This window comes from Bos indicus x Bos taurus, chromosome 29 (assembly GCF_003369695.1).
Source record: "Bos indicus x Bos taurus breed Angus x Brahman F1 hybrid chromosome 29, Bos_hybrid_MaternalHap_v2.0, whole genome shotgun sequence".
In the NCBI taxonomy this organism is placed as follows: Eukaryota; Metazoa; Chordata; class Mammalia; order Artiodactyla; family Bovidae; genus Bos; species Bos indicus x Bos taurus.
In genome coordinates, this window is record NC_040104.1 from 11,896,448 (window position 1) to 11,917,994 (window position 21,547).

General features: G+C 43.5%; 1 pseudogene; it reads left to right on the top strand.

Moving 5' to 3' along the window:
• The first annotated feature begins 1,959 nt into the window (after positions 1-1,959).
• LOC113885997 lies at positions 1,960-14,683 on the top strand (annotated as a pseudogene).
• Positions 14,684-21,547: the final 6,864 nt, after the last annotated feature.

The following is a 21,547-nucleotide window of genomic DNA, read 5'->3' on the forward strand; positions in this document are numbered from 1 at the left end:
GCTAAGACAGAAACTGCAAAATGGACTCTTTATAAACTTCTTACTGCAAAACAATTTCAAACATAACAAATATAAGAAAGAAGAGTGTCATGAACCCTATATTTCATATTTGGCATAAATAACTACAAAACTAACCTCTTAGTCTCACAGGTTGTCATAGACTGGAGACTTTGCAACATGAAGTGATGGCCAATTGAATTACCAGTGAAGACATTCTTGAGTTGCATCAGTCTTTCTCTTCTTGCTATGTTCTCACATGTGGTGGTTGAAGGGAAGGAAGAAGAGGGAGAATAAGAGAGAAAAAGAGGGAGAGGATAATCCCATCATGAGGGACCACCATCAAAACCCCATGTCAACCTGGGTACCTCCCAAATACCCTGCTTCTTAATACCATCACATTGGGAGTCAAGGATGGACACAATTCATCCATAGCAGCTATGAATCATGTAGCAGGTATCTCTTTTAATTCAAGAGAGACCATCATTTCATTTTGTCTTTTACCCCTTATTTATTTTTCCTGAAGTATTTTGGGAAAAGATGAACATTTCACAAAATGTGTATAATGAGTATTTTTGGTAGAATGATAGGATATGAAAAAAATGCTCTTTTTTTCCCAATAAAATGAATATTTTGTGTCCAGTCCATGTGCAAATTTCCCTGGTTCTAAAAAAGGAGGTGTCTTTTCACAGTTTATTGAAAGAATGTACTCATATAATGCACTTGGTTGTTCTCTTTTAAGATGAAATAACTGTTTCTCTCCCACGTTTAATGCCATTTATTTGTTCAGAAACTGGGCAGAAGCAGGGTGGTTTGTCTTACAGAATGTCCCACTATTGGGTTTAGAGCAGGAGTCCACAATACCAGCACGGTGGGTCAGGACCAGTACCAGTCCTGGGTCTATTAGGAACCAGACCTCCACAGCAGGAGATTAGCTGCAGGCCAGTGAGTGAGGTTCCATCTGTATTATAGCTGCTCTCCATCACTCTCTCATCACCCCCAGAAGGGGCAGTCTAGCTTGTTTTCCTGGAACTGTTTGCAGTTACATAACCTAAGTTTAACAGAAACAAAAATAGCGTAAATATTGATGATTGTTTTCCTTTCTCAGTGCTCAGAATGGTGAGTTGGTGACCTAGGAATCCATCACACTGACAAATTAGATGTTGCCTATTAACATTTAAACACATTCGGACAGCTTAAAATTAAATATTAAAAAACTAAGATCATGGCATCCAGCCCCATCTTTCATGGCAAATAGAAGGAGAAAAGGTGGAAGCAGTGACAGATTTCTTCATCTTAGCTTCTAAAACCACTGTGGAGGGTGCCTGCAGCCATGAAATCAGGTGATTGTTTCTTGGCAGGAAAACTATGACAAACCTAAACAGTGTGTTGAGAAGCAGAAACATCATTCTGCCCAAAAACTGGTAGGTGTTTGGCCTTTTCATTTGGATTCCTTAACTTTCTGTCCAGTCCCCATTGGTCTTTGAAGTCCCTCAGCTTTCTGGTCCTTCAAGATTCCCAAGATTATTCTGTGCATTTCTTTATCCAGTCCTGAAATCAGCCATCTCTTTAAGAAACCATGCATTGTCTGATGGGAAATGTATTTAGAAACTAGATGTTAGACCTCAGAATAGTCACTGTTATCAAGTTGTCATTGCTCCTAGGCTTTACAGTGGTCAGTGTAGGAAGTACCCATTTTCCTTAAAAATTAAAATAAAAAGGAATATAATTAGTTGGTACAAACTTATGCTTTCAGTTCAAGATTTAAGACAGCACAGTTTGAATTAAACTTTTTTATGTTATGTGTGAATTATTTTTTCTAGCCACTGAAAGTCTTAGTTCAAAACATTAGTTTAAATTATTGTCTTGCTTTTACTTGTTAACATACATATGACTAAGTCACAATAACAGAAACAATATGAGGAACAATAAGTTGTTGAATTATTGCTCGCCTCAGCTGCGATGGCGGTGCAGATGCATGGCATCTGCAACGGCAGTGCAGAAGCCCGGCAAAGAGGAACTACTCCACGTCCAAATCAGGGGCAGCAGCTGAGAGGAGCTACCTTACTTCCAAGGTATGCAGCAGCGGCTGCACTTTGCAGGAGCAGCCATGAAGAGATACCCCACGTCCAAGGTAAGAGAAAACCAAATAAGAGGATAGGCAATGAGAGTGAGAGAGGGAATCAGAGGGCAGACAGACTGAAACCACAGTCACAGACAACCAGCCAATCTGTCACATGGATCATAGCTTTGTCTAACTCAATGAAACTGAGCCATGCCCTGTGGGGCCACCCAAGATGGACAGGTCATGGTGGAGAAGTCTGACAGTATGTGGTCCAGTGGAGATGGGAATGGCAAATCACTTCAGTATTCTTGCCTTGAGAACCCATGAACAGTATGATAAGGCAAAAAGATAGGACACTGAAAGATGAACTCCCCAGGTCAGTAGGTGCCCAATATGCTACTGGAGATCAGTGGAGAAATAACTCCAGAAAGAATGAAGGGATGCAGCCAAAGCAAAGACAACACCCAGTTGAGGGTGGGACTGGTGATTGAAGCAAAATAAGATACTGTAGAGAGCAATATTGCATAGGAACCTGGATTGTAAGGTCCATGAATCAAGGCAAATTAGAAGTAGTCAAACAGGAGATGACAAGAGTGAACATAGACATTCGAGGAATTCAAGAACTAAGATGGACTGGAATCAGTGAATTTAACTCAGATGACCATTATATCTACTACTGTGGGCGGGAATCCCTTAGAAGAAATTGAGTAGACATCATAGTCAGCAAAAGATTCTGAAATGCAGTACTTGGATGCAATCTCAAAAATGACAGTATGATACCTCTTCATTTCCAAGGCAATCCATTCAATACCACTGTAATCCAAGTCTATGCCCAGATCAGTAATGCTGAAGAAGCTGAAGTTGAACAGTTCTATGAAGACCTTAAAGACCTTCTAGAACTAACACTCTAAAAAGATGTCATTTCCATTTTAGGGGACTTGAATGCAAAAGTATGAGTCAAGAAAAACCAGGAGTAACATGCAAATTTGGCCTTGGAGTACAGAATGAAGCAGGGCAAAGGCTAATAGAGCTATTGAGTGAAATTGTGTTTGATTTGTTTATATGCAATTTTATTGGACTTTGTGAAACTGTTTAGGATGTTTATATGGTCTTAAAATAAATCTGTTCTTATCTGTTTATATATATATATATATAAAAGGCTAATAGAGTTCTGCCAAGAGAATGCACTGGTCATAGCAAACACCCTCTTCCAACAATACAATAGAAGACTCTACACATGGACATCACCAGATGGTCAACACCAAAATAAGATTGATTATATTCTTTGCAGCCAAAGATGGAGAAGCTCTATACAGTCAACAAAAACAAGACTGGGAGCTGAGGGTGGCTCAGAACATGAACATCTTATTGCCAAATTCAGACTGAAGGTGAAGAAAGTGGAGAAAAGCACTAGACCATTCAGGTATGACCTAAATCAAATCCCTTAGGACTATACAGAGGAAGTGAGAAATAGATTTAAGGGACTAGATCTAATAGACAGAGTGCCTGATGAGCTATGGATAGAGGTTCATGACATTGTACAGGAGACAGGAATCAAGACCATCCTCAGAAAAAGAAATGCAAAAAAGCAAAACAGCTGTCTGAGGAGGCCTTACAGATAGCTGTGAAAAGAAGGGAAGCAAAAAGCAAAGGAGAAAAGCAAAGATATACCCATTTGAATGCAGAGTTCCAACGAATAGCAAGGACAGATAAGAAAGCCTTCCTCAGTGATCAATGCAAAGAAATAGAGGAAAACAATAGAATGGGAAAGACTAGAGATCTCTTCAGGAAAATTAGAGATACCAAGGGAATATTCCATGCAAAGATGAGCTCAATAAAGGGCAAAAGTGGTATGGACCTAACAGAAGCAGAAGATATTAAGAAGAGGTGGCAAGAATACACAGAAGTACTGTACAAAAAAGATCTTCATGACCCAGATAATCATGATGGTGTGATCACCCACCTAGACCCAGACATCCTGGAATGTGAAGTCAAATGGGCCATAGGAAGCATCACTATGAACAAAGCTAGTGGAGGTGATGGAATTCCAATTGAGCTATTTCAAATCCTGAAAGATGATGCTGTGAAAGTCCTGTACTCACTATGCCAGCAAATTTGGAAAACTAAGCAGTGGCCACAGGATTGGAAAAGTCAGTTTTCATTGCAATCCCAAAGAAAGGCAGTGCCAAAGAATGCTCAAACTATAGCACAATTGCACTCATCTCACACGCTAGTAAAGTAATGCTTAAAATTCTCCAAACCAGGCTTCAGCAGTACATGAACCATGAACTTCCAGATGATCAAGCTGGTTTTAGAAAAGTCAGAGGAACCAGAGATCATATTGACAACATCCGATGGATTATCAAAACAGCAAGAGAATTCCAGAAAATCACCTTCTTCTGCTTTACTGACCATGCCAAAGCCTTTGACTGTGTAGATCACAATAAAATGAGGAAAATTCTGAAGGAGATGGGAATACCAGACCAACGGACCTCCCTCTTGAGAAACCTATATACAGATCAGGAATCAACAGTTAGAACTGGACATGGAACAACAGACTGGTTCCAAATAGGAAAGGAGTATGTCATGGCTGTATATTGTCACCCTGCTTATTTAACTTATATGCAGAGAACATCATGAAAACACTGTGCTTTAGGAAGCACAGGCTGGAATCAAGATTGCCGGGAGAAATTTCAATAGCCTCAAATATGCAGATGACACCATCCTTATGTCAGAAAGTGAAGAAGAACTAAAGAACCTTTTGATTAAAGGTGAAAGAGGAGAGTGAAAAAGTTGGCTTAAAGCTCAACATTTAGAAAACTAAGATCATGGCATCCAATCCCATCACTTTATGGCCAATAGATGGGAAAACAGTGGAGACAGTGGTTGACTTCATTTTTCTGGGCTCAAATATCACTGCAGATGTTGATTGCAGCCATGAAATTAAAGCACACTTACACCTTGGAAGGAAAGTTGTAACCAACCTAGAAAGCATATTGAAAAGCAGAGACGTTACTATGTCAACAAATATCCATGTAGTCAAGGTTATGGTTTTTCCAGTGGCCATGTATAGATGTGAAAGGGAAATGAAAGGGAAATGAAACTAAGCCTTTCAACTTGGAGAAAGATACACTGTTTTATATACACTGTTTTATATCTGACAAGCAGTGTGACCACAGCCAACTCAGAAACTTCTTGCATTTCAAATTGCTCCCTTGTAAAAGAGGATAAGAGTCCCCCTTCTACCTCCTTCCCTGAGGTTCTATGAGAAGGATAGTGTGGGATGGCAACAGCAATGCTAATGGCTGTCATGTTGAGACTTCCTATTTATCGGGTACCTTATATCCATCACTTCAGTTATCCCCAAGATATTCTATTTGGAGGGTTTATATTGTTACATTCCACCATTTTACTGAAGGGGATACTGAGACATCACATGGTCATATGGCTTACCCAAGGTTGCAGAACAGAACCTGTATTCAAAGGGATGTCTTTGCCATGGCATATGAATTAAATTCTGATAATAATGTGCCTCATAAAAATGATTAGAAAATACACAGGGCCATTACAATGACAGTTATACCTTAACACTGACAGCTAATTCTAGCATCTTCTTTGTTTTCTTTGTCAAATGCTCCGTGAAAGAATACCTCTAAGGCGAGTGAAGACCATAAGAAAAACCTGCAGTGGAAAAAACACGCTGAACAATTTTGTGAAGGTACATGCTTACCGGCTGTTCCAGATTTCTTCTTGTGGCTCAAATCTAACTATTCACCCACTGAGAAACATCATGGATGTGAGTATTTTGGGAGGATGGTGCTCCACAGCGCCCCCTGGTACTCTAGCTTAGCACTGAGGCGCATCTGGAGGTGCCTGGTGGGATGCTGGGGTTGGGGTTCATGCAGGAGGCAGAGACACTGGAAAACTGGGACCCCACCCAGAGGAGAAGGCACTCTCATCCTCAACTGTTGGTCTTGGTGACTGAGCCCGGCAATTATCAGGTGGCAGGTAAACATCCATTTCTGTGTCAAAGATGTGTCATTAGTTTGAGGGTGATTGTTCCTTACAAGCTATGTGAACCACTCAGTTACAGATGAAGAGTGAGCCATCAACGATTAAAAGGTAGAACCAACTGCAAAGCAACTGTGACTCCCCTGGCAAAGGAATTCAGTTTCCACAGATGCAAGAACCACAGCAGTAAGTTACTGAGCCCATATTCCATGTAAGGCCATAAGAATCTAACACTGTGGTTACTGTTTTTAGATTAGACAAAGGGCTTAATTGTCTTCAAGAATGCCCATGCCAGCCTGAGAGATAGGCAAAGGGTATATACATGTCGAGTGAAAGGGTCACCTGTGTGGAGTTGATTGGATGTGGTCTGATAGAGGGAGTGGCTGGGGTTGATCCAGAAGGACCTCCTGGAGAAGGGGGCGCTGAGGCTGGGATTGAAGAGACTACAGACCTTCTCAAATGAAGTCACCAGGACTTCCCTGGGTGTCTAGTGGTCCTGGAGACCCAGTGATTATGCCTCTGCGCTTCCAATGCAGGAGGTACCACTTCAATGCCTGGTCATAGAATCAATATACTGCATACAACATAACACAGGAAAAATATATCAAATGCAGACATCTCTGTGACCAAAGTCTGTGAGCTGCACGGTGGTTAGAAAGTGATCTCAAGAGATATGTGACACCCAGAGGGAGGCATCAGTGTGGGAATAGAGGGTAGCCACTTCTGTACTAACCTACTCCCTCCTTTTCACTGTAGATGCTCTACGTGGGTAACATCACCATTGGAACCCCTTCAGGAATTCCATGTTGTCTTTGACATAGGCTCATCTGACTTGTGGGTGCCCTCCATCTTTTGCCTAAGTCTAGCCTGTGGTGAGTACAGACACCCCCTACCAGAACCATCCTTCACTTGCCCTGTTGCCCTGTTTCCACCCTTGGCACCTGATGACTGACACTCATCTCTTGTGTCTGCAGCTACAAAGGTTATGTTCATACATCTTTGGTCTTCCACCTTCCAGCATACCCAAAAGGTCTTCAACATCAAGTACCATACTGGAAGGATGAAAGGACTTCTTGTTTATGACACAGTTTGGGTAACAAATGCTGAGTCAGGACTGGCTAGGGAGTGATCCCTGCTTGCAAAAGAGATGCAGGACCCTTCTTAGCCTAACTCCCATAGATATTGGCCATCTTACCCACAGGATCCTGCATCTGGGGAGACAGTGCCCGTGGTGACACATGAGCAAACAGATTAGCTAACCCAGAGAGTGGCTTGAGGTGTGGACTTGCAGCTCCACTGCCCATGAGCAGTTCAAGGGTCATTTTGCTTGGAGTGAGAAGAGGGGGAAAAAAGCACCCACTTACATATTCACAGAGTGTTCCAGGCGCTTTCAGTTTAGTCCTGCAACAGCTCCACACAGCAGTTACTTTGATTAGCTCATGAGACATATGAAGAAACTGAGGTGCAGACAGCAAGGGCCTTACTGAGTGCACACATGTGGTAAAAGGTGGAGTTAGGCTGGCTTTTCAGGACTGAAGTTGCTGTCGGGTGTTTGGGGACAGGATAAAACTGATCTGGGGACCCAGGGGGTAGTCAAGGGCTTCAGGTATCCAGAGTGGGAAACTGGAGGCCTGAGAAGTCAAGGGGCCTGATAAATGAGTTCTCACTCTAGAGGACCCTTGAGAGTCTAATTAACCTATGGCCTGCCTCCCCCCAAATACTTGAGTAGTTCCCCCTCTCTTTTTCTCTCTCATACACACTCACAGAAAAATACACATATCCCCAAAGGTGAATTCCCCAGGCAGTAATTTTCATAGAACCCTGCCAGCAAGATTGTGTTTTCGGCTTCTGTCTTCCTGGACAGATGCAGAATCCACAGTACATTACAGAGAATGCAGTCCATTCTTGTCATCAGGTCACAGTGATGCCAAAGAGAAGGCTATGTTTTTCTCTACTCAGTTTGCCCATAAGGTAGCGCCAATGGGTCCTGGCCTGACTTGGTTGCCACACCTGTACAGAAGCCACGAGGCCAATTTGACTCACTCAGGTGGTGTTTTTCAGAGGGGCAGATGTTTTAAAATTCACAGCCTCTCTCAAGTGGAACCCAAATTCCCCTCCCAGCTTGGTCTAACCATCTGTGGGCCACTGAAGACAGAGCCAAGCCTCAATTCTTCTCTGAGGTTCTAGTGGCAATGCACCCCAGCCCAGTTCTAGCCCACTTCATGTATCTGTAAGTGGGAACACTCTTCTCTCCCACAGATTGGGGACCTTGTAAGTACTGACCAGCCGTTCTGTATAAGCCTGGCAGAATCTGGGTTTGAGGGTATACCTTTTGATGGCATCTTGGGCTTGAACTACCCAAACATGTCCTTCTCTGGAGCCATCCCCATCTTTGACAACCTGAAGAATGAAGGTGCCATTTCTGAGCCTGTTTTTGCCTTCTACTTGAGCAAGTAAGTCTGAGATGGACAATCACTTTATCCAAATTAGCTGTAAGATGCTTTCAGTTGCACGAATATTATAGAACACTTGATAAAGAAGTATCCTGAGAGAGAATCTAACCCAGGATAACTACGGCCCAGGGCCCTATCTGGGTTCACCACTGGCTTTTATAAATAACATTTTATTGGAACACACCCTGCTCCTGGGCTCAAGATCAGTAAATTGTTCTCCATGGGTGTGTGAGGAGGAAGGCTAATGGAAGGCAACAGGAAGCATGTTGAATAAAAGGCATTAGGATTTGCTTGTGTATTTGATAAAGAACTAAGGAGAAGGATGGTGGATATCTTTCCTTCCTCATTAGCATTTCACTGGGAGCCCAGGACCAGCTACCCAATTTGTAAGTTCCAGTGAAAAACGAGAGTGTGGGACACAAAACTCTGGAACTCTTGTTCAAGAAATATTATGCATTTCAAGACAGGGAGAGCAGAGTTGGGGGTCCCTTCTGAGTGTGGGGCCCTTTGGACAGTAGAGGTCACAGGCCAGTGGAGCCAACTCTTGGTGACCTGAACCCACACCCTTAGAACTCCCAGGCCTTGATTTTCCTGAAAAATGACAAGGTGGATAAGGGGAAAGCAAAACACTTCAGCACCCTGTCCTCCGAGTGTGTCTGAGCATTCAGGTGCCTGGAGGCCCAGAGCATCTTCAGAAGACATTAGTGGGTGGATCCTAGCCAAGTGATTCAGCTTCTAACCTCCTCTGTACCACTCACTAGCCAGTAACAGACCTCAGTCCAGATCTCAATCGCTCCTAGACGCTATTTCTGCATCTGTACGTGGGGACCTTATTAGGGCCTTGATGGGTGGACAAGCACAGCTCTCAGACAGTGCTGTTTTTACTGTCGTCCAAGGGTCCCCCCTCTCTTCTCTCTACAGAGACAAGCGGGAGGGCAATGTGGTGATGTTTGGTTGGGTGGACCACCACTACTACAAGGCAGAGCTCAACTGGTACCATTGATTCAAGTAGGCGACTGGAGTGTACACATGGACCGGTAAGCCTCTCCCTCTGAGGGTCAGTCCAAATGATCCCCCCACTACTGTACATGGACACAGGCAGACACACACAAATGCATTCTCAGACACACAGTCACACAGACATATACACCACCCACAATGACACAGACAGACACACAGACACATGGAAACACACAAGCAGACATATAAACATACACAGAGGCACATATAAACATGCATAGGTAGTCAGAGACACACAACCACACTCAGAGACACATACAAACAAACACACAAGCACACAGATACACAAAAAACCCATGGGTTCATAATTCCCAGGCCTTCTGAGCATGGCTCTGACCAGGGTCCTAAAAGGGTCCAGAGAGGTCTGTGCAGCTGGGAGAGAGCAGCATCCACTGCCCTTTGAGATGGGGAGCATGGTTAGAGGACTCTACAGTGTGGTGAACAGACGATCAGGGAGAATTTCAGCAGCCTGGACAGAGTTATGATAAGATGACCAACAATCCAGGGATACCAAAGACATAGGAAGTTCTCAGTACAGATAAACGTCTGTTTAAGAACAGGGAAAGTTCTGAGCAAATGGGGAAAACTGGTCTCCTTAGGGAGCAGCTACCCAGCAGTGGAGAGAGGTTGGCTGCAGTCTTAAGACGTGAAAGCAACTAATAAAAAAGACACCCCACATACCTGGGCACACAGTGGGGGGGTCTATAAGAGAATCAGGAAGGTGGGATCCAGGAGTGACCTGAGGACAAGAGGCACAATTGATAGGTTTCTGTGTGAGACTGTCAGACAAAAGCTGACCTGTCCTTTGGAGTTTCTGTGGGCTAGTTATATATTTCCTGGTCAGGGTCTCAGGGTCTGAGCTGGTTCTAGGAGCAGTTCTGGGAGACACCCTCTCCCAGAGGAGCCCCTTTCTCCCCCTACTATGAGATCTGCTGCCCCTGTGAATCTCCTTCTTCACTCTGTGTGCTATCCGTTATTTGTTCCCCACCAGATACAGCTCTCTGGAAGTTTCTTATTGTTTTCTCAGTCTTCATTCAGTCATTGAACAGACAAGCATTGGGCATCCACTGTGTGCCAGGCACTTGTGCCAGGGAGACAATAAGAATAAAACTTGCCCTCACATCTAGGAAGGCAGATGTACATGAAGTGACTCACCCACATAGTGAATTGTGACTTTGATACATGCTAGACATGAGGAGAAGGCAATGGCAACCCACTCCAGTACTCTTGCCCAAAAAATCCCAGGGATGGCAGAGCCTGGTGGACTGCTGTCTATGGGGTTGCACAGAGTCAGGCACGACTGAAGTGAGTTAGCAGCAGCAGCAGCAGCAGACATGAGGAAGGGTTTACAGAGAGTGACCAAGACAGGAGACTGATATACACGGGGGAAAAGACTTCCCGATAACCATATAATTAAGGTGGAATCTGGAAGATGAGAAGAAATTTGCTAGTCAAAGTGGAGTGGAGTCTTCTAGGAAGGAAGACCAGCCTCTGTCAAGGTGCAAAAGATCCTGATGTATTCAAGTACTGCATTCAAGGATGTCAAGAAAGGTGCTGTGTCCAGAGCAAAGAAAAAGAAGGCAAGAGAAAAAGGGCTGTTTAGGAGACAGTCAGGAAGGGGGCAGCTCTGGTGAGACTCAGAGTGACCTTGATGCCCTCTTTCTTCCACTATTTCTCAGCATCTCCATGAAAAGAAAGGTTATTGCTTGTTCTGGAGGCTGTGAGGCCTTTGTGGACACCGGAACAGCACTGATCAAAGGCCCAAGAAGACTGGTCAATAACATACAGAAGCTCATTAGTGCCACGTCATGGGGTTCGAAGGTGAAGGGTCATGCCCCAGGGTCACTCCCAGTCTCCACACACAACATGGATCTCCAGGATGAACCTCTCTCCCTCTCTCTCTAACAGCACTACATTTCATGTTCTGCGGTAATATCCTGCCCTCTATTATCTTCACCATCAATGGCATCAACTACCCGGTGCCTGCACGAGCCTACATCCTCAAGGTGAGGGGACAACACTGAGGGGTGGTTCTCAAACTGGGGCTTGCAGCAACCCATGGGCTGCTGTTGGGAGGAGGGTGCCCTATACTGGCCATCTCACACCATTGCAGATGCTGATGAGACCTGTGGCTGGGTCAATGACTGCCAGAAAACCAACCATTTGAGATTAAAGTGCCGTCTGGGACACTGATCTTCCTGAAATAAATATGGAGACGCCACACCATGCTGGCATGGTGGGAGTCACAAGGAGAGGGGAACACTAAGGTCCTCAGTCCTCAAAGAGCTTCAATTCAATCTGAAGCTTTAGCTGAATGAACATGGAAGTCAGCTCTAGCGGTCCCTGAAATAGGCCATCTTACAAGGAGAATGGTTGGGGGCATTCCCAGTGTGATGTCCCGGCATTAGTTAACAGTCTGCCTTCCCTTCTCAAGTTTTTTTCTGGTTTGGATGATAAATTACATGGTCAGCTTAGTACTCAGCTGCATCTTCCCCTTGCTCTGGCCAGGTGCCTCCTTTGTGAGTTGGGGTACATGTCCCCTCTGTGGGGAGGTTGGATACTAAGGTGAATAAAGGGTGCACAGTGACTCCTCTGCCCCGGTCCAGGGTGGAGGCTTCATGTCAGCTCCCTGAGAGAGTTCAGAGCAGGCTGATGGGCTCAAAGAAGGCTTTGAGGAAGAGAGGGAATTTGAGGAATTCCAAAACCACAAGCTCATTGAGCCATATGGAGGGTTGCTTGGTTCTAGGCAGAACTGCACTGTATTCCATGCAAATGGCATCTCAAGGTGATCTGCACTGGGGCACTGGGGACTTACGAGGGGTGATGAGGGCTAGGGACTGACCAGTGGGGATGGGGAACCAGATTATGTTACCCAACCAAGCCTGGAGTGGCCAAGGAGGGTGAGTATAGGCCAAAGGAGGTTTCACAGAGTTTGTGAGTTAAGCCTTCAAGAACGTGTTGTTCGCACTGCTCTATTTAAGATGGATAACCAACAGCAATTTGCTGTGTAGCACAGGGAACTCTGCTCATTTATATGACAGCCTGGATGGAAGGGGTATCTTTGGGACCAGGATACATGGATACATATGGTTAAGTTCCTTTACTGTCCACCTGAAACTCAGAATATTGTTAATTAGCTATACTCCAATACAAATAAAATTTAAAAATAAAGTATGGATTGTGGGGATACAGGAGGAAAACCAGCATTCTCTACAGAGAAAACAAGGAGCAGGAGTCAGAAGGAAGGAAACAGGGAGTGAGGAGAACTATGGACACACTTGTTCTTGCAATCTCACTGCTGGGCATACACACTGAGGAAACCAGAAAGGAAAGAGACACGTGTACCCCAATGTTCATCGCAGCACTGTTTATAATAGCCAGGACATGGAAGCAACCTAGATGCCCATCAGCAGATGAATGGATAAGAAAGCTGTGGTACATATACACAATGGAGTATTACTCAGCCATTAAAAAGAATACATTTGAATCAGTTCTAATGAGATGGATGAAACTGGAACCTATTATACAGAGTGAAGTAAGCCAGAAAGAAGAACACCAATACAGTATACTAACGCATACATATGGAATTTAGAAAGATGGTAACAATAACCCTGTGTACGAGACAGCAAAAGAGACACTGATGTATAGATCAGTCTTATGGACTCTGTGGGAGAGGGAGAGGGTGGGGAGATGAGGGAGAATGGCATTGAAACATTTATAATATCATGTATGAAATGAGTCGCCAGTCCAGGTTTGATGCACGATACTGGATGCTTGGGGCTTGTGCACTGGGATGACCCAGAGGGATGGTATGGGGAGGGAGGAGGGAGGAGGGTTCAGGATGGGGAACACAGGTATACTTGTGGTGGATTCATTTCAATATTTGGCAAAACTAATACAATATTGTAAAGTTTACAAATTAAATAAAATTAAAAAAATAAAATATTATATTGAAGTGTGGGTGATCATCAGTGTTGCATTAAGTTTTGCTGCATTGCAATGTGATACACATTAAAATTATGGTATACACATAAAAATATTTTTTCTTATTCTTTTTCATGTGGTTTATCACTGAATATTGAATATAGTTCCTTACACTCTACAGTAGGACTTTGTTGTTTTTCTTTTTATTTTATTTTATTTTTAAACTTTACATAATTGTATTAGTTTTGCCAAATATCAAAATGAATCCACCACAGGTATACATGTGTTCCCCATCCTGAACCCTCCTCCCTCCTCCCTCCCCATACCATCCCTCTGGGTCATCCCAGTGCACTAGCCCCAAGCATCCGGTATCATGTATCAAACCTGGACTGGCAACTCGTTTCTTACATGATATTTTACATGTTTCAATGTCATTCTCCCAAATCTTCCCACCCTCTCCCTCTCCCACAGAGTCCATAAGACTGTTCTATACATCAGTGTCTCTTTTGCTGTCTCGTACACCGGGTTATTGTTACCATCTTTCTAAATTCCATATATATGCGTTAGTATACTGTATTGATGTTTTTCCTTCTGGCTTACTTCACTCTGTATAATAGGCTCCAGTTCCATCCACCTCATTAGAACTGATTCAAATGTATTCTTTTTAATGGCTGAGTAATACTCCATTGTGTATATGTACCATAGCTTTCTTATCCATTCATCTGCTGATGGACATCTAGGTTGCTTCCATGTCCTGGCTATTATAAACAGTGCTGTGATGAACATTGGGGTACACGTGTCTCTTTCCCTTCTGGTTTCCTTTGTTGTTTTTCATTCCTCTGTTTCCCCAACTCCCAGTCCTCCACTCACCACACCCTTCCTCATGGCAACCTCATGTCTTGGCCCTCTTTGGTTTTGGTTGAACTCTCTTATCCCCTGCTGCTGAGAAAACCCCTTGATACTTACCAAAAGAGGGAAATAAAACAAATTGTTCTGGTTCTGGCTATTGGGGGGAGGCACCGGTAAGGGCTCATGCTCAATGGTGTGTGTCTCTGACTCCCCCAGGATTCTAGAGGCCACTGCTATACAACCTTTAAAGAGAACACAATAAGGACATCTAGAGAGACCTGGATCCTGGGTGACATCTTCCTGAGGCTGTATTTCTGTCTTTGATCGAGGAAATTACAGGACTGGCCTGGCACGGGCAGTGTAAATGCTTAGAGTGGTTCAGGAATCAGTAAGGCCGCTCCTAACATACATTCACTCACCCTTTGAGCACTCCTCCCAGGATGCGGGTGAACTGTATTTGGTGGTCTGCACACCCTATTCTCATTAAAGAATAAAGGGTTTAACTCATAATGGTGCTGAAACAAATGGGTACATCTGTTTGTGTCTGGGAGGTATACAATGATCGTGATGATCGAGAACCCATTCTGAATCAAAATTGAGAGGAACCCAACTCTAGCCAGCTTCAAGGAAAAGGGAGACTCATTGAAATGATTCTGGGAATCCAGGACACAAGAATCAGAGCAAATACAAAGATTTCAGTGACTGGACCCAAGGAATCAGGAGTCATCAATTCTCTCTCTCACTCTTTCCCTTCACACTTCTTTGATGGTCTTAGCCTGGCAACTTTCTTCCTTAAGGCTTCTACACCTAGTGAGGGAGTCCAAGCTACCTGTCCTAGGGTTTTAAATCCCAAAGGCATCACCTAGTAAGGAAAGAAGATTGCAGACATCAGAGTTCAAGGGTGTTCCCTGAATGACCCACCTCAGATCACATGTAGCTCCAGATCAGCCATCCTGGCAGGGACATGGGGACTTATGATAGGCTTTACATGGTTTTTGGCCCTGACCCAGCAGCACACATGATTGTCAGTTTCCTCTGGAACTACATGCCTGAAGCTGAGGAGAGGCAGCCCCAAGGATTGGGACTGGCAGATGGTCTAGGCCATGGAAGAGTTTGTGATGACCCACCTACTCCACCACCTCCTCATTCAGAGGAATTGTAAGGGGTAATGAAATAGACTCTCTTCATCCCATCTCAGGTAATCTTATCACTGGGCTTCTCCTCCAGGGGATTTTGGGTGAGGTATTTCATGCAGAGCTGGTTCCCTCTTGTTCCCACACCCCAGTCACCAGCTCTCTGCCACATATGCCTGCTCTGTCCTTTCCAGTCCTACTTGGTAAGTGGTGGCCCCAGTGGATCCCTAGGCCATCCCCCACCTCCAGGGCCCAGAATACCCCTTCCTTGGCCTCCAATGCTGGGGAGAATGCAACACATGTATCAGGGGACCCTGGGTACACATTGACCTTTCTCAGAAGCCTTTCTGAGCTTCCTCCAGGTGTGGAGCTACAAACTATTTGCTTGGAGCTGCCATGGTTAGGCACTTTTGCAGTGGAAGCATCCGTTCTTTCCACCTTGAGGCCCTCAGTAGATGCCTCAGCTAAGACAGCAGGGGTTAGAAGGTGACATCCTTTCAGATTGACTGGTTTGATCTCCTTGTTGTATAAGGGACTCTCAAGAATCTTCTGAAGCACCACAGTTCAAAAGCTCAATTTTTTGCCATTCCCCCTTTCTTATGGTCCAGATTGCACATCTTTACCTGGTTACTGGAAAAACCATAGTTTTGACACTACAGACCTCTGTAGCAAAGTGACTCTCTGCTTTTTAATACACTCTGCAGGTTTTTCATAGCCATTGGCTGCAGTCAAGGTCCATAGTGCTTTTGGGGCCCAAGAAAATAAGATCTACCACTGTTTTACTTTTCCCTCATCCATAAGCCATGAAGTTGTGTGACAGGATGCCCTGAATGTTGAGTATATTTTTGTGAATAGTTTTTTAATGTTGTGTTTTAAGCCAGTTTTTGCATCTCCTCTCTTCATCAAGAGGCTCTTAAGTTCTTTCTTGCTTTCTGCTATTAGGGCAGTGTCATCTTCATATCTGTGGATGTTGATATTTCTCCCAGCAATCTTTATTCCATCTTGGGAATTATGCAGTCCAGCATATTGAATGATGTATTCTATATAGAAGTTAAATAGCCAGAGTCAGAATGTACATGTTGTCATGGTACTGTCCCACTTTTAAATCTTTCAGTTCTGTCTCTTATTCTAACTGCTGCTTTTTGAGCTACATACAGGCTTTTCAGGAGACAGGAAAGGTGATCTGGTACTCCCATTTCCTTAAGAATTTTCCGCAGTTTGTTGTGGTCCACACAGTGACAGGCTTTACCGTAATCAGTGAAGCATACGGAAATATTTTCTGGGATTCCCTTTCTCTATGATCCAATGGAAGTTGGCAATTTGATCTCTTGTTCCTCAAACCAGTATGTACATCTGGAAGTTTTTAGTTCATGTATTGTTGAAGCTTAGATTGAAGGATTTTGAACATTACCTTGCTAGCAAGTGAGATGAGAGCAATTGCATGATAGTTTGAACATTCTTTGGAATTGCATTTCTTTTGAATTGGAATGAAAACTGAGCTTTTCCAGCACTGTGGCCACTGCTGAGTATTCCAAATTTGCTGACATATTGAATGCAACACTTTTACAGCCTCATTCTTTAGGTTGTTTTAAACAGCTCAGCTGGAATTCCATCACCTCTCCTAACATTGTTTGTAGCGATGCTTCCTAAGGCCACTTGACTTCATACTCCAGTATATCTGGCTTTACATGAGTGATGAGTGCTTACCCAAGCATCATCACTATCCCAGTTATTAGGACGGTTTTCATACAGTTCTTCTGTGCATTCTTGCTACCTCTTCTTAATCTCATCTGCTTCTGTTAGGTCTTTGACTTTTGTGTCCTTTATTGTTCCTCTGGTAACTCCAATTTTCCTAAGCAACCTATACTTTTTACAATTCTATTATTTTCCTCTAATTCTTGCAGTGTTCACTTATGAAGACTTTCTTATCTTTCCTTGCTATTCTCCAGAACTCTGCATTCCTTTGGGTATATCTTTCCTTTTCTCCCTTGCCTTTCACTTCTATTATTTTCTCATCTGTTTTTTTTTTTTCTCCTGAATGTTGAGCTTTATTTATTTTTTTCTTTTTTTAAAATTTTATTTTATCTTTTAACTTTACAATATTGTATTGGGTTTGCCATATATCAAAATGAATCCACAACAGGTATACATGTGCTCCCCATCCTGAACCCTCCTCCCTCCTCCCTCCCCATACCATCCCTCTGGGTCGTCCCAGTGCACTAGCCCCAAGCATCCAGTATCGTGCATCGAACCTGGACTGGCGACTCTTTTCATATATGATATTATATATGTTTCAATGCCATTCTCCCAAATCATCCCACCCTCTCCCTCTCCCACAGAGTCCAAAAGACTGTTCTATACATCAGTGTCTCTTTTGCTGTCTCGTATACAGGGTTATTGTTACCATCTTTCTAAATTCCATATATATGCATTAGTATACTGTATTGGTGTTTTTCTTTCTGGCTTACTTCATTCTGTATAATAGGCTCCAGCTGTTTTAAGGCCTCCTCAGGCAACCCTCTTTTTTTCTCACATTTGTTTTTCTTGGAAATGGTTTTGTGATCACCTCCCGTACAATGTTACAAACCTTCATCCATAGTTCTTCAGGCTACCAGACGTAATCCCTTGAATCTATTTTTCATCTCCACTATAAATTCATAAAGGATTTGCTTTAGGTCATAGCTTACTGGTCCAGTGGTTTTCCTCACTACTTCAATTTAAGCCTGAATACTGCTTGCTTTTGCCTAAGTTTGGTGCCAGATCACCACCCACCACTCCCAGTGGGTGTGGAGCAAAAACATACAATTTGAGGACTGTTACCCTGGGTTTGTGCTTGGCTTTTCATGTGCTTAGCTGTGTGACTTTGATCAAGACCCTTAACCTCAGTTTTCTTATCTAGAAAATGGGCACCATGATGATAGTTCCATCTTCTAGATTGCATGTGTGCCTGGTGAGAACAAGTGGCCCTGAGACGGCTTTCTGGGTTCCTGAGTCTGGAACAAATATGAATTATTCTGTCACCTGGGGAGAAGGAAATCTTCTGTTTAGAGGTTATGGCTGTCATTCCCAATGCTAAATATTGATTCAAGCCAAATGACATCTATCTCTGAACCATGACACAGAACTCTGACTGAGACGATGCTTCTGTTTTCTGGGCTCCCACAGAGCTAATGATTACTGGCTCAGATTACTCCCTTCCTCATCCTTACTAGTCAGCCTTTCCTTGTCAACTACTTTTAGCCTGAAATCACACTGCAAGGAGAGTTGTAAGGCTTTTGGTCTCTTTTCCGTTTCCCACATCTCCAGCATAGCAACAAGTAGCTGTGATGGCTTCTTGTCATAGCAACAACTATGGCAACCTGTACAGTCCAATCTCAGCCTGTTAAATGAAACTGTCCCCATTTGGCCCCTCATGTTTAAATTACCTACAGTTGCCTTAGAAATCTTCCTATGCTTGCTGTTTAATGACCAAATATGTGTGGACTTGATCTAGTTTTCTTTCCCAAGCATGATTTCAACCATGCAGTGAAGTAACCAGACATTTAGTCATCTAACTACCCACAGGAATTGACAAAACACACCACCCGTCATCCATTTCTAGCTTGCCCCAAAACGACATTGAAGTGATCTGCTGAAATAATGTGATACATTGGCATGTACACACCAGAAGGGGCACTTTTTCTGGATTCGTTTTCCACCTAGTGCAGAATGTCTACCACAAGCCTTGCCCTCCAGCAGTTGGTCTCCTGGTTTTTGCAGACTCAGCCTGCCCCCAATCCCTTTCAAATCCCTCAGTAAAATCTAGAGAACAAGCTCAGTCAAAACTCTCTCTCCTGCATAAAACAGTTTTTGTGTTTTTAGAAAACAAGTTTGGTAACACATTCAAAATCTCGTGCTCCTTGCCTTGGATTCAAGGACCTGCACCAGAGGATGGGAAGCCTCCCCTTCCACCCAAGTCTCTCCACTCCAACCAGGACCAGAGCCTTCAGTGGACTCTGTGTCCTCATTGGTATTTTTCAGTTGCTAAGTCATGTCTGACTCTTTGTGATTACATGTTTGGCAACAAAGCAGGCTTCCCTGTCTTTCACTATTTTGCAGAGTTTCCTCAAACTCATGTCTTTGAGTCGGTGATGCCATCTGATATTCTCATCTCTCTCCTTCTGCCCACAATCTTTCCCAGCATCAGGGTCTTTTCCAATGAGCTGGGTCTTCACATCAGATGGCCTAAATGTTGGAGCTTCATCTTCAGCATCAGTCCTTCCATTGAATATTGCTCTACCACTTCCAAAACAAAACTCATGTTTCCAAACACCTAATAATATTGAGCATTGATAAAGTTTAGTAGAACAGGGATCTAGTCCTCTGGGAAATCCAAGCACTGCCGCCCTGCCTTTCTCTTACCATTCTCTCCATCTGGCATAGAATTGGTTCCTTACAGTTTCTCCAGCTTGAAACCACTTGCTGACCCATCATTGTCAGCTTCCTTCCTTCCTTCTTTCTTAAAGACTTCTGCTTGCTCCCTGATTGTCCTCTGTACATCAGTTCAGTTCAGTCTCTCAGTCATGTCCAACTCTTTGCTATATCATGGGGTGCAGCACGCCAAGCTTCCCTGTCCATCACCAACTCCCAGAGCTTGCTCAAACTCATGCTCATCAAGTTGGTGATGCCATCAAACAATTTGGTCTTCTGTCTTCCCCTTTGCCTCCTGCCTTTAATCTTTACCAGCATCTGGGTCTTTTATAATGAGTCAGTTCTACCCATCAAATGGCCAAAGTACTGGAGGTTCAACCTCAGCATTGGTCCTTCCAATGAATATTCAGGACTGATTTCCTTTAGGATGGACTGGTTGGATCTCCACTGCAGTCCAATGGACTCTCAAGAATCTTGTCCAACACCACAGTTCAAAAGCATCAGTTCTTTGGTGCTCAGCTTTCTTTATGGTCTAACTCTCACATCCTCTCACAACTTCTGGAAAAACCATGGCTTTGACTATACAGACTTTTGCTGGTAAAGTAATGTCTCTGCTTTTTAGTATGCTGTCAAGATTTTTCATAGCTTTTCTTCCAAGGAGCAAGTGTCTTTTTTTCCCCAGCTGCCGTCACTATCTGCAGTGATTTTGGAGCCCAGGAAAGTAAAGTCTGTCACTGTTTTCATTGTTTCTCCATGTACTTGCCATGAAATAATGAGACTGGATGCAGTGATCTTCGTTTTTTGATCTGTACATACCTCATCAAGATCTTCCCCAAGAAAAAGAAATGCAGAAATGCAAAATGGTTGCCTGAGGATACCTTAGAACTAACTTAGAAAAGAAGAGAAGCAAAGGCAAATGAGAAAAGAAAGACATACACATCTGAATGCAGAGTTCCAAAGAATAGCAAGAAGAGATTTTTAAAAAGCCTTCCTACCTGATCAGTGCAAAGAAATAGAGGAAAGCAATATAATGGGAGAGACCAGAGATCTACTCAAGAAAATTAGAGGTAGAAAAAGATCATTTCATGCAAAGATGGGCCAAATAAAAGACAGAAATGGTGTGGACCTAAAAGAAGCAGAATATATTAAGAAGAGGTTGAAAGAATATATAGAAGAACTATACAAAAAAGATATTAATGACCCAGATAACCATGATGGTGTTTCACTTACAGCTGCTGCTGCTGCTAAGTCACTTCAGTCGTGTCTGACTCTGTGCGACCCCATAGACGGCCGCCCAGCAGGCTCCCCCATCCCTGGGATTCTCCAGGCAAGAACACTGGAGTGGGTTGCCATTTCCTTCTCCAATGCATGAAAGTGAAAAGTGATAGTGAAGTCACTCACTCATGTCCAACCCTCAGCGACCCCATGGACTGCAACCTTCCAGGCTCCTCCATCAGTGGAATTTTCTAGACAAGAGTACTGGAGTGGGGTGCCATTGGCTTCTCCACACTTAGAGCTAGACATCCTGAAATGTGAAGTCCAGACAGCCTTAAGAAGCATAACTACATGCAAATCTAGTGGGGGTGATGGAATTGCCGTTGAGCTATTTCAAATCCTAAAAGATGAAGCTGTTAAAATGCTGCACTCAATATGCTAGCAAATTTGGAAAACTCAGCAGTAGCCAC